Source organism: Oncorhynchus mykiss, chromosome 6 (genome assembly GCF_013265735.2).
Source record: "Oncorhynchus mykiss isolate Arlee chromosome 6, USDA_OmykA_1.1, whole genome shotgun sequence".
Taxonomy (NCBI): domain Eukaryota; kingdom Metazoa; phylum Chordata; class Actinopteri; order Salmoniformes; family Salmonidae; genus Oncorhynchus; species Oncorhynchus mykiss.
In genome coordinates this window covers 59308937-59321341 of record NC_048570.1, presented here as the reverse complement: position 1 = coordinate 59321341, position 12405 = coordinate 59308937, and the positions used below count along the sequence as shown (strand labels likewise).

The 12405-nt window shown below is 40.5% G+C and overlaps 1 long non-coding RNA gene across 1 annotated transcript in view; it reads left to right on the top strand.

Annotated features, from left to right (window-relative positions):
- The window catches only part of LOC118964913, a 25300-nt gene extending 20763 nt beyond the window's left edge, over positions 1-4537 (top strand). Inside the window, exon 4 of the long non-coding RNA XR_005052175.1 lies at positions 435-4537. This is a non-coding gene — a long non-coding RNA (uncharacterized LOC118964913). The remainder of the gene's footprint in view (positions 1-434) is intronic.
- Positions 4538-12405: the final 7868 nt, after the last annotated feature.

Here is a 12405-nt window from a genome sequence, read left to right as displayed (position 1 = left end):
CCCGGTAGTTAGCACAGTTTTACTTTAAATAAATGTTTAAATTCCAGCATGGGTTTGTGAATGAATAGAACAATGGAAAAGCAGCAGATTTCTCTCTTGATTGTGCCCAGATGTGTGGCGGGATCTGGAGCTTGTTAAAGTGTGATTACCAGGAATATTCAGCCCAATTCAATAAGTCAAGCTTTTAGAAGGAGAGCATTTCCATGTCACTGTTTCCAGGAGGAAATATTGCATTGCTGACTTATACCTAGTAATATAGACACTGTTACCTGCTACATGAATACAATACTACTGAAAGAACACCCTACAAATTCTTGGGTTATTTTTGAAAAAGAAAAAATATTCTAACCATGTTCTTCTTCTCTTTTGACTATTTTTGTTACAATGACAATCACACGTTGTGTTGCTGTGTGTGTGATTGTGTATATTTACAGCGGCTGGAGATGGAGAGAAAACACCCTCGTACACAGCCTCGCCTCGCCTCTCCTCGCCTCTCATCTCTGCGCTCGTGTGAGAGATGATCAAATCATCATATGGAAAAATCCAATGTGATCTAAGCAAGAGGCAGAAAGGTCACAGGGAGTCAGTAAAATGGATGAAGGCTAATGATTATCTCAACCTTTATCTAATCAATAATCATTTATCCCACAATATTATGGACACTATATCCCATTTTCCATTAACCCAGGCAGGATGACAGAGGCTGTATTGTTTCCTAAGGCAGCTTTATGGCAGGGTATGTCTGAAAGGCAGTTTTAAGGTGTGCTCTCAACTGCTCTGAACCTGTTAAGACACTCTTACGTAGTCTGGACTTAGGCAATAATACATTTTTTGAAATATTGAGTGTTTGAAACTATGCGACCGGAATGGTATAGAATAATAATCGAGCAATTTCGAAATGGCCTACAGTTTTAGCTCCATCAAACAGTAAATGTGGGTTTAATGAAATATCATCACATTACACAAATAGTGTTTTTTTTTTTTTGTGGGAAAATAATACCTTAGATCATTTGTTAAAGCTGAAAACAAATGTATGTTCTTTGGTTTCTTATTGTCTTACGATCACGAAAACACACATCTTCCTCTATTAGCCTTGGTCTCTAAGGAGTTTGTATTTGCTACCGTTATGCTGCAGTAATTTGTACCGTTACGGTCCATTTGGAGTGACCCCATCCTCTGTGACTGGGAGTGTGTCTCCTGTGTCTGTATGCTCAGTGATGCCATCTTCATCCTAACCTTATTGCTTTTAATGACTCCCTCTTTCCTTTCATGAATTCTTTATCGATTTCTTCTGACGTCTGGTGAATTAATTTTCAATTACTGCAACAACAAACAACCAAAAATCCCCCCCCCCCCCCCCCCGCACACACCACACTAATGTCTGGTTCCACCTATACGTACGAGTGTGTATAAGCGTGTGTGTGTGTGTGTGTGTGTGTGTGTGTACAACAACGTGGCGTGGTGATGTTCATACTTTCCCTTCCACCGTTCTTCTTCTCTCAATCCATTCAGCAAAGGACTGGGGGAGAAATATTCATCTTCAAAGTCCACACTCAAACACTCATGCACATGCATACACACACACACACACACACACACACACGCGCACGCACACGCGCACGCACACACACACACACACACACACACACACACACACACACACACACGCACGTGCACGCACGCACATCCTCAGACTAAAAGACACACACTAGGGAGCGTGTGAATCCGACGGAGAGAAATTGTACTAAAGGTCACAGTGTGCTAATGGCCAGGCTATCTTACATGAAATAAGTCCAGACACTTTCGACAGGTCTCTCAATGTCACAGAGCAGCCTTTCGCTGCTGCCCGGCCCTGACGTGACTGGAAAGCAAGGTGAGGTGAGGTGCTCTGCGTTGATGTGCGGTTCGTGGAGAGGCTTTTCATTTTATGTACTCTTCAAAAATCCCCGACAACGTCCTGTAAGCATAGCCAACCAGTGCAATCTATTCCCCCCGTCATTTTTTAAGAATAATAGACACACTCCAATACTCGATAGACATGCTCAGTGTTAGACTCAGGAGTACAACGTCAATTTTAAATACCCACAGGTCATTAATTACAGCAATTATTCATTTTCATTTCTCTGACATATATTGACTGTTGTTTTTTTAATGCGCCCAACCTAAGCCACCCAGAAGACTTGACAGCAAAATAACAGAATTGTTTAAAGTGAGCCACCATTTTATCAGAGCTTTGGGCATAGTCATAGATTTCTTCAAATGTGATATGAAATGTGAAGATTTTTTGTCAGTTGTCCAATTATTTCACATTACTATGACGCCAAAGCATCAGGGAGTTTGATGGAAAACAATACGGAACATAGAGTATGTGGGCCTACTTCTGTATTTAAACAGGAACGAGGGTTGGATAGATTGCATTAAAATGGCTATTGAAAGTCTGAAAATAAGAAAATGACCGTATGCTTTGTAAAGATATGTTGCAGAATGTAAGAGACCAACTGCTTGTGTTGCTCTATGTGTTGGCAGCTGTGTACATGTGTGTATTTGCCCTGCACCTATGTCCCCGGCCTCTCGGCCTCTCGTCCTCTCTGTGTTTATGTTGTGTGTGTGTGTACGTGTGTGTGTACATATGTCCGTGGAAGTTGTGTGTATTTGTGCGTGTCCTGACCTAATCCCGTCTCTGCTCATCCTCCTATGAGAGTAGCGAGAAATACAGCTCTGTAATTGTTAGGTCTGGCCCCCACATTCTTTACCCAGGCGACCGCCCCGGCTCCATGTCACTTTAACAACCTGGAATTATCACCACAATGGAGATTTCAGGTTAAAAGTGTCTCTAAGAGAGTATAGATACATTTTCCATCAATAAATTTCCCTCTCCGCCCAGTTTCTTCTAAGTCAAGTACCGCCCCCCCCCGCCTTGATTGACATTTTTACCACAAAATTATAACATGTCTGTCTGTGAGAGGGGGTGTCTTCCTCCAAAATTAGCTAACCATCAAAATAAAATAGGATAAGTTCATCATGGTGTCATTTCACAGGAATATTGATTCTTGCAGACATACAGGATTTCCCATTAAAGCAGTAGCCAGTGTGTCTTCGGCAGACAGTAAAGCACATGAAGGATGCAGTGATATACAGGCCTGGAGAGCATCGTTCCCCTAACATTGTCTGTTCGCATTTAACCTTTGCTAAACCAGCAGGTCTTCCCTTTACTCGGAGAAAGGCTGAGGACTGGAATTGAAGACGGTATTCATTTCCAAAGTTAGAATACCTTGATATATATACAGCACTATTTGTGCACTAAGCAACAAGGTTTGTGTGTTGTTCTAAATGTACAATTGTCACTGAAGGATCGTGTTACACCGTTTTGTGAAACGATCACTAAAGACTGGGAAGACAGACACCAGACAGTCCGGCATGAGATGTCCTGTTTTTATCCTTCGCTGGAGAAACTGAAGTAAATCAACCTAGTGGACAGACACTAACGACTGTTGGAATGCTGCCGGAACAGTAAACAACGTCAACTCCACATCTCCCCGACACAACTTGAATCAACAACTTTTTAGACTAGTCCCCTTCATGTCACTCTAGCTGTTATATAAACTACGGAAAACTACCCCGTTCAGCTATCTACAGGGGGAAAATGTTTAACTACTTGTGAGACCTTTAGAACCAATGAGGTTGAGGGGTCAGTACAGCTCAGCTCGCCCAACAATAACCAACAATGAACAGAGTAATTGTTTAACCATCCAATCAGATTTCGGCCATGTGATTCTTTAAAAAAAAAATTATATCAGTGTTAAACCAAAAAATGCAACCGCCCAATCGGATGCAGAGTAAGTGCTTCAACATGCCTATAAGAACTAAAGAGTTGCCTCAGCAGCCAACTGGTTGCCACGTAAGTGCTTCAGTATGACTATGGGAAATACAGGAGAGCTTAACCAGCCCCAGTCATACTGCTGTAATGAAAGCCAGATTGAAAGAGGGTTTGGATTGATTTCCAACATCTTGATTTGATATCCTGAATTAATTATTTTAACTTGAATAATATATAAAGGAAAATAAATGTAGAACACTCGGGGGAACAAGAGAGGGCTTCACTACTGCTGAGTTATCTCTTGGCCAATCTCACTCGCAAGACTACTCTCAGCTGTGTGTGTGTGTGTGTGTGTGTGTCTGTGTCTGTGAGCGTGCGCGTCTGTGTGTGCCTGTGTGTGTGTGTCTGTGTGTGTGTGCTCGTGTGGGCGTGCATTCACACACACGTGAGTGTGTTTGTGTATGCGTGTGCATGCAGAGTATGTTTGCAACATATATGTGTGTACTGCGCGAGAGTATGTGTTCCATATACTGTTATGTGAATGTTTGCGTGTCTCTGTCAGATGGTTGCAACATAAGATACATGTGTGTATGAGCGGCAGTTTTGTTTAGGGAATGTATTAGGAGTTCAACATTAAAACGCCCACAAATCCGTCATTCGTTTTTATAAATCTATTAAAATACTATATACATAGTGTATTAAAAGACAAAAACTATTGATTGTATTTATTCAGTGGACACACAGTCTGCAATACATTGCTTTACAATAGTAAGACATACAGGAGCCTCCAGTGTGCTCCTTACTGAATCAAAGATACTGTAACATAAAATGTCTAATACTCAACAAGGTGGGTTGCTGGCAAGGCAAAGGTACTTTTGCCGACTCATTCTGCCGTAGAATGAGAGGAAACACCGCACACCCTTTCGACACAACCTCTGAAAAGGGCTACACAGCTCCACTGCCAGCACTCGATTGGAAGGTAGTGCCTTCCCTCTTCCACCCATCCCACCTGCATCTGACGCCCAGATTATCATAAAAGAAGGCTACTGTCAGCACGCCCGTGATTTACTGACAGCCTGAGCCAATCAATCTCAAAGTTCCGATTAAAAGTACAAAAATCAAGTTCTCTGTCTCTCCTTTTTATTTTGAACGTAAGCGAAAATAAAGGGAAGCCTTTACATTTCATATCTTCCAGAATACTCTGGCAAGTATTCAGTGTGCTCTACTTTTGTCTTTCAACCTCGCCGCGGGAGGCAGCGCTCATCCGCAGGAGGCAGCGCTCATCCGCAGGAGGCAGCGCTCATGACATCTTTATATACGACGTTCTCGTTTCAAAATGCCATCGAACATTCGGATGAGTGCTGCACTGTGATCGCGGAAAACAAAAAATACTGACATCAGATTTTTCTTATTGAAACGTGCTCTGCTGAAGAGCACGTCTGAGTGAACCAAAGGGCATACCGTCTCGCATTAAAAATCCTACTTTACATTTCCCTCCCAAAAAAAGGCATAATTATACTTGGACGTATATAAATATGTACCTGTTTTTATAGGTAAGTTCAGCAGTGTCATAAAAAAACAAGGGATAGCACTTAATCACCAGGACAAATACACATTAACTTTTGAATTAATTTACCCCAAAAATCTCAATTTGAATATGGTAAGCCATTCTCATTACCCAAAACAGATGCATTCAAATTCAGTCTGTAGGGGACAAAAGGGCAGTGAGAAGGGGACTCTTAGTCACTTTTAGCCCTTTTTCATTTCCCACGGACTAAATATCTATCTTTGAATTCATTAAAGGTTAAAAGCTTCCTCCGATAACACTCTGTCTTCTCTCTTTGATAATACAGTGTCATCACTGCAAAACCCTGTCAGCCTCACAGTGATGTGTCAGTCATGCATTCAATAATAATGGTTTGATCATTTTTAATGTTTAGAGGAGGAGATCACAAAGTCATTAACTATTTTCTGACTCCCTCAGCAGTTAGTGGCGATGTCGCAGCGTTGTCGGGGTGAGCCGTAATGTATAGTGCTGCAAACAAGAAGGATTGCAGGATCCCTGCCTCCCAGCCCGTGGGAGCCCGCGGTGACGCCGGAGCTCAGGTATATGGATGGCCTGAGGAGGTCTCCATCATTCATAAAACATGCCTCCGTATGCGGCCGAATTGATCTTGCAAAAGAAGCAGGGTGGCACAGCTACCACTTCATTAGTCTTCTCGCGCCACAAATCACCCTGCACTAGCCTCCAAGGGACCGCAGCCAACCCCGCCACCCTCACCTCACCTCTCCTCTCCTTAAAGGCCCAGGGAAAAGGGTGCCGGTTAGATAACAACACCATGATAGCAGTGTTATAACAGCTTGTTAGCATTGTGTTAATTTTAGCTCAACATCAGAGTGATGGTACAACGCAGGCATGGTGAAGGTCTAGCACTGAATTAGGAATGAGCTCAGATCAAGAAGGAGGCGACATCAGAGCAGCCAGAGCAAAACAAAGTAGAAAACGCTGAAAAGCACACGAATCTTGTCAATGCTAATTGATAGCCAGTGGTCATTTTGAGATTCCCGGATTAAATCAAGTCCCTTCTCCATAAAACGATGTGAAATATTGATGACATTTATTTTCCATGGTTCTGAAATGAATTGCCCCGTTCCTCTACTATTTCTGATGAATGTTTTTTATTGCCTTTTTTGTTGTTGCTGTAGCTGCTTGAGAGAATTGAGCGTGGCTTTGTCTGCAAATGTTTCCAACTCACCAGAGAAACCCTGGAGGACACAACCATCATTGGCCATAATATTAGTTCCTTTTTGCTTCCCTCTGAATTTGCCTCTTAAGATGCAATTATAGGAGCAAAATAAAAAACGTAAGGTGTATGAATCTACATCCCATTTTTTTATGTTTACCGATGACATTAATATCGTCATTAAAGCAATTATATGTGATGAAGGTAAATAGTCAAACTTAATTAGTAAAAGCACGTTTTCTAACAAATTGTCTGTTACACACCTGCAGTGTATACAGCTGATAAGAGTCACTTTGGGGGCTGAGCCACCCTACACAACCCTCCCTTGAGCACATCTGATTCTGCGTCAAACAGAAGTGTTCAAAACCAGACAGCCAGCACTGTAGACACTGTTGACAATCTTAAGAGCAGCAGTTCGTGGCCCTTGCAGCATCACTTCAAAAATGTCCATTTGGCAGGTAGCATTGTCTCCTTTAGACATGCAAATCTTCACTGCAAGCAAGCTAGAAAGGTATGCTCCATTATTTCAAAAGTAATTCAAAAGCAAAACACAGAGCTGAAGGTACGCCAAGACTTCACAGATTAATTCACATTTCCATTAACATAAAATAGTCTGATTTATCTGATTGGATTGGTCAATAGCAACTTCACATGTGTTTTTTATCAAATCAGTCAGATGAATACATAAAATATCAAAGATCACTGCATCATATAAGATAGTACATTTGAAAATAAAAACTCTCCAAAACTCTCCACCCTTTGAGAGAAAATGGATATGCCTTGAAAATGACAAAACAAATGCAAATAATAATCTCATAATCAAGAACAATTATTGGAGTTAAAATCAAAACAACTTTCAAGCAAATGGTTTCACACGCAATTTGAAAATTAAATACATTAGCATGTCAGTTTACAGCACCCAACATTAGAATACCAATGTTGTGAGAAACAAGGCAATGACTTCACTCATAGCACACCCACATCTCTACATTCAGATGGACTTACCCATATGTACTGCGCATAGGGAAATAAAGTCTTTGTGTCTTAACAGAAGCCATTACATTTTGTCTAGCAATCTGTATGCATCAAAGAAAACGCATTCACAAAAGTAACCTATATAGCTATCATAAATGGATCTAAAAAATGATGGCATTCTAAATGAAGAAATTATTAACACATTGTCAAATCATCAAAATCCAAACATTTAGGACAAAACTCCAAATTATGCTATGCTGCAAGTAAAATCGAGACGGACGACACCTCCCTATATCCCAACATCTTCGCATAGTATGACTGCTTCTGTGACAAGAGTTACAAAACCTTACTGAGTAGTTGGTCCTACCCTGTGGGCCGGCAGGCTGCCTGAAATGTGCAGGTGGATTTCAACAGTGCTTGACCCATAAGCCCTTCCCTTTTTAGAAATCACAACTGTGCTTTGTGGGCTGTTTGGGATTAGCCTCTGTACATGTCCCAATAGCTGCAATAGGGCTATTTTGGTAGCTAGGTCACTTTGGAGCTTATTTGCTTTCTGTTCTACCAAGTCTTGCTTTGCGTCATGTCGAAATAACCTAGTCAAATCGTGCTCTTTTTCGAATGCTTGGAAGTTCTGCTTGCAGCGGCTCTATTTGGCGCTCTCTGATATCTCTGGAACTTCACAGTGGTATAAATAAAGTATGTTCATCGCTAGTTTTCTGTGTCACAATTCGTTCTTCCTGGGTAAAAACATTGAGAGCTCGAGAATTAACATTTTCTTAGATTTTTTCTTGCGCATGCCAATATATTTCCTGTAATGGGGGATTTCATCCCTAGTCGAATCAAATTTGTGACCATTCTTGCGTTTTTGATCAAGTTATTAATACGAGATTATACAGTAAATATCAGTCGCCTGCATATTCGCCATCACGTAAGCCACATATTTGTTATACAGTATGTCGGGGAATCCAATGTAATAAACTTCAATTTAGTTCAAAGCATCCGTAAGAAATATCGTGTCGGGGTCACCATTTATGACCTGTTTCAGGAATATAGGCTTATCACCTCCTCACAGGAGAGGCATTTGAGCATATTTTTGCTTTTTATCAAAATGCTTCTTTTTTAATTTTTTTTTTTACAGAAATGCCTTCTGGAACATGTGAACTTTTATGTGCCTTAATAACAAACTTGAGTTCCATCTGTAAATATGAGTACAATTGTTAAATTAGGAGCCAAGTTGGTTTAGCCTCGGAAAAAGACAGGAACTTTCCTCCTAGCCATGATTGGCTGAGATAATGGATGGGCTGGACATGGCAGGAGATGAGTTTGGATTGGTCTGCCATATAGCATGCTACTGTCTATAATGTGAGGTGCTCAAACGTTTAGCTAATTTTATGAACAATTTTATTTACAGTATGCCCTGAATTTAGCAGGCGCTATCGACAGATCAGGCGGAAAAAGTTGTGATGGGCTACTTTCTGTACATGCCACGGTCAGTGTGAACCAGAGTGACTTGACACACCACTGGCAAACAAGATGTAGCTACAAACAAAACAGTTAAATGGTTCCAGTCTGCCGTGAAGCATTCATCCATCTATACGGGTAAGAGTCTTGCTATATACTTTCTAATTTTGTCAGAAAGTAGTTTTGTCAGAAAGTGTACTGTTAGCTAGCGAATGTTAGCTTGCTGGCTCGCTAGCTAACATTACATGTATGATCTGTGTAGTAATATTATTTGAATCAGGAACCCATTTTCATTCGGAGTTATAGCCTAATGTTAGCTAGCTAACATTGAATCTAGTTGGTTAGCTTTAGCTACCTGCAGATTCATGTTACAGCTATGACAATGTTTGTACTGGTAGTAGTATGAGTTGGGATTATGCCGGTTTATTGTTTAGCTAGCTAACTAGCTAGCTAGAGATCTAAGTAAAAGACTTCACTTCGCCAGATGATTACGTGACCCATCAAGTTAGCCAGGTGTGTCTGGGGGTGATTACGGCCATCTATTGTATTTCATGAACATGTGCACATGTCTAGACAATTGTGACCCATCCACACCTAGATGTGTCTGGGTAAACGTCATCTAATTAAAATATTTCAAAAATATATTTATCTGGACACTTTCTGTTTTTGATATTGCTACTATGCCAGTAACCATTTCACTGTACCGTTTATAAAATCTGTATCCTGTGCATGTGACAAATAAACTTAGATTTTTATTTAATATAGTGTGTGTTTACCAGAGATGGTAACATGAAGAACAACATGTCCCGAACCAAAGTCAGATTAGGATAATGACAAGGACATCATTTTTTACCTAGAGTTTTCTATATTGCAGGCTACTTCTTTTGTCACTTTTAGTCTTGAAATCTTTGGTTGTTTACTACGCTACTCAATCTGTTTAGCACATGGCCTCACATGTGAATCTTTAATCCTGTTCCATTTGAATTGGACCGATTTACAAGTTTTCTCCCTGAAAAATGTAGTTAATTTAATCTGATTGTCATAAGGTTCAATGACCTTGTCCACACAGGGCATCTGAACACACAAAATACATTTTGATGATTTTCATTAGATTTTGGGTGTTTTATTTAACTTTATTACACATGTGGTGTTCCTGGTCAAAAATGACCGGTCATTAGAAATGAATGGGTGAGACTACAATTAGTGTATACAATTGAGTTCAGGCACATGCCCATTCATCAGATGGACACACTTCCTCTCCCAGACCCCATTCATGGCTTCCATGGCAACCCACACGGGAACCTTTCCACAATAGAATATTTCCCCCACGGGAACCACACCTGTTGGCGTTCTCACAAACAATCGTAACATTGTTTCAATAATATATGGAACTTTTCTCGCAGTTCTGGTATATAAAGCTTTTTTGAGACCTTGCTCACTTTTATTCTGTGGCAGCCAATGACCAAATATATGATGATGACCAATATACTCTATGTGAGGCTCTTGATCATATCTTTGATCATGACACTGGGGGGGAGGAGAGAGTCCTTGTTAACCTTTGACACAAAGTAGTCTGTTTAATCTGAGTCTTTGTTATAGTCAAAATATTCCATACATTATGCTTTTTTACTTAAAAAAGGGTTGTATGAGCTCAGGTCAATGAGGCATACAGGCCATAAATAGCAAATAGAAGTTCATAACTTATAATGTTCACAAGAACTTAGGTTGATAAAAAGATCTAATGCAACATTAGGTGATAATATATGTATTATTACGGATTTATAATCAGCTATAATGGGGCAGTCATTTTGGACTGGGAACACAGAATTAATTGACATAAAGTGAACACAACAGGAGGGTTAAAGAGATGGGAGGGACTAAGGCTTAACTGAGCAATCGGGAGAGAAGGGCCTTGGTCAGGGAGGTGACCAAAAAAAAACAATGGTCACTCTTACAGAGCTTCAGAGCTCCTCTGTGGGGATGGGAGAACCTTCCAGAAGGACAACCATCTCTGCAACGTTCCACCAATCAGGACTTTATGGTGGAGTGGCCAGACAAAAGCCAATCCTCAGTACAAGGCACATGACAGCCCGCCTAAAGGTTTGCCAAAAGGCACCTGAAGGACTCAGACCATGAGAAACAAGATTATCTGGTCTGATGAAACCAAGATTGAATTATTTGGCCTGAATGCCAAACGTCACGTCTGGAGGAAACCTGGCACCATCCCTACGGTGAAGCATGGTCATCCTTATGAACTGAGCTGCAGGACAGGAAGGAAACTGCTCAGGGATGTCACCATGAGGCTATTTGTGATTTTAGAACAGCTACAGAGTTCAATGGCTGTGATGGGAGAAAACTGAGGATGGATCAACAATAGTGTAGTTACTCCACAATAATGACCTAAATGACAGTCAAAAGAAGAATAGAAATATACAGATTTTTTTCTCTCCAAACATGCATGCAACAAGGCAATAAAGTTGTACAGCAAGAACACACGGCAAAAGGAATACACTTTTTGGCCTAAATGCAAAGCCTTGTATTTGGGGCAAATCCAACACAAAGTAACTGCGTAACTGCCTTCTTATTGTCAAGCATGGTGGTGGCTGCATCATGGTATGGGTATGCTTGACATTGACAAAGACTGGGGAGTTTTTCAGGATAAAAAGAAACAGGATGTAGCTAAACACAGGCAAAATCCTAGAGGAAAACCTGCTTCAGGTCTTTTTACACCAGACACAGTGTGAGGAATTCACTTTTCAGCAGGACAATAACCCCCCCCCCCCAAAAAAAAAGATCTTGACAGAGCTTAAAGAAGTTTGATAATAAAAATGGACAAATATTGCACAATCCAGGTGTGCAATGCTCTTAGAGACTAACCCAAGATGACTCACAACTATAATTGCTGCCAAAGATGTTTCTAACATGTGTTGACTGAGAAATGTTAGAAATCTTTTCCACTTTGACATTACAGAGTATTTTGTATAATAGTTCACAAAAAAATCACAGTTAAATATGTTTTAATCCCACTTTGTAACACAATAATTTATATGTGAGTACTTATTATACCCACTGTACAATCACTAGGGTTTTGCTGATTGATTTTTTGGCCCTGTCATTCTTCGAAAAAACATAAACAAATATTTGAAGTAAACAAAATTATTTTGGGGTTATGATGAGGTACACTCTTAGAAAAGAACTTGCTATCTAGAACCTTTAACGGTTCTTCGGCAGAACCCATAGGAATAACCGTTGGGTTCCATGCAGAACTCTTTCCACAGAGGGTTCTACATGGAACCTAAACAGTTCTACTTGGAACCAAAAAGGTTTTTACTTGGAAGCAAAAAGGGTTCTCCTATGGGAACAGCTGAAAAACCCTTTCAGAACCCTTTTCTTCTAAGAGTGTAGGGT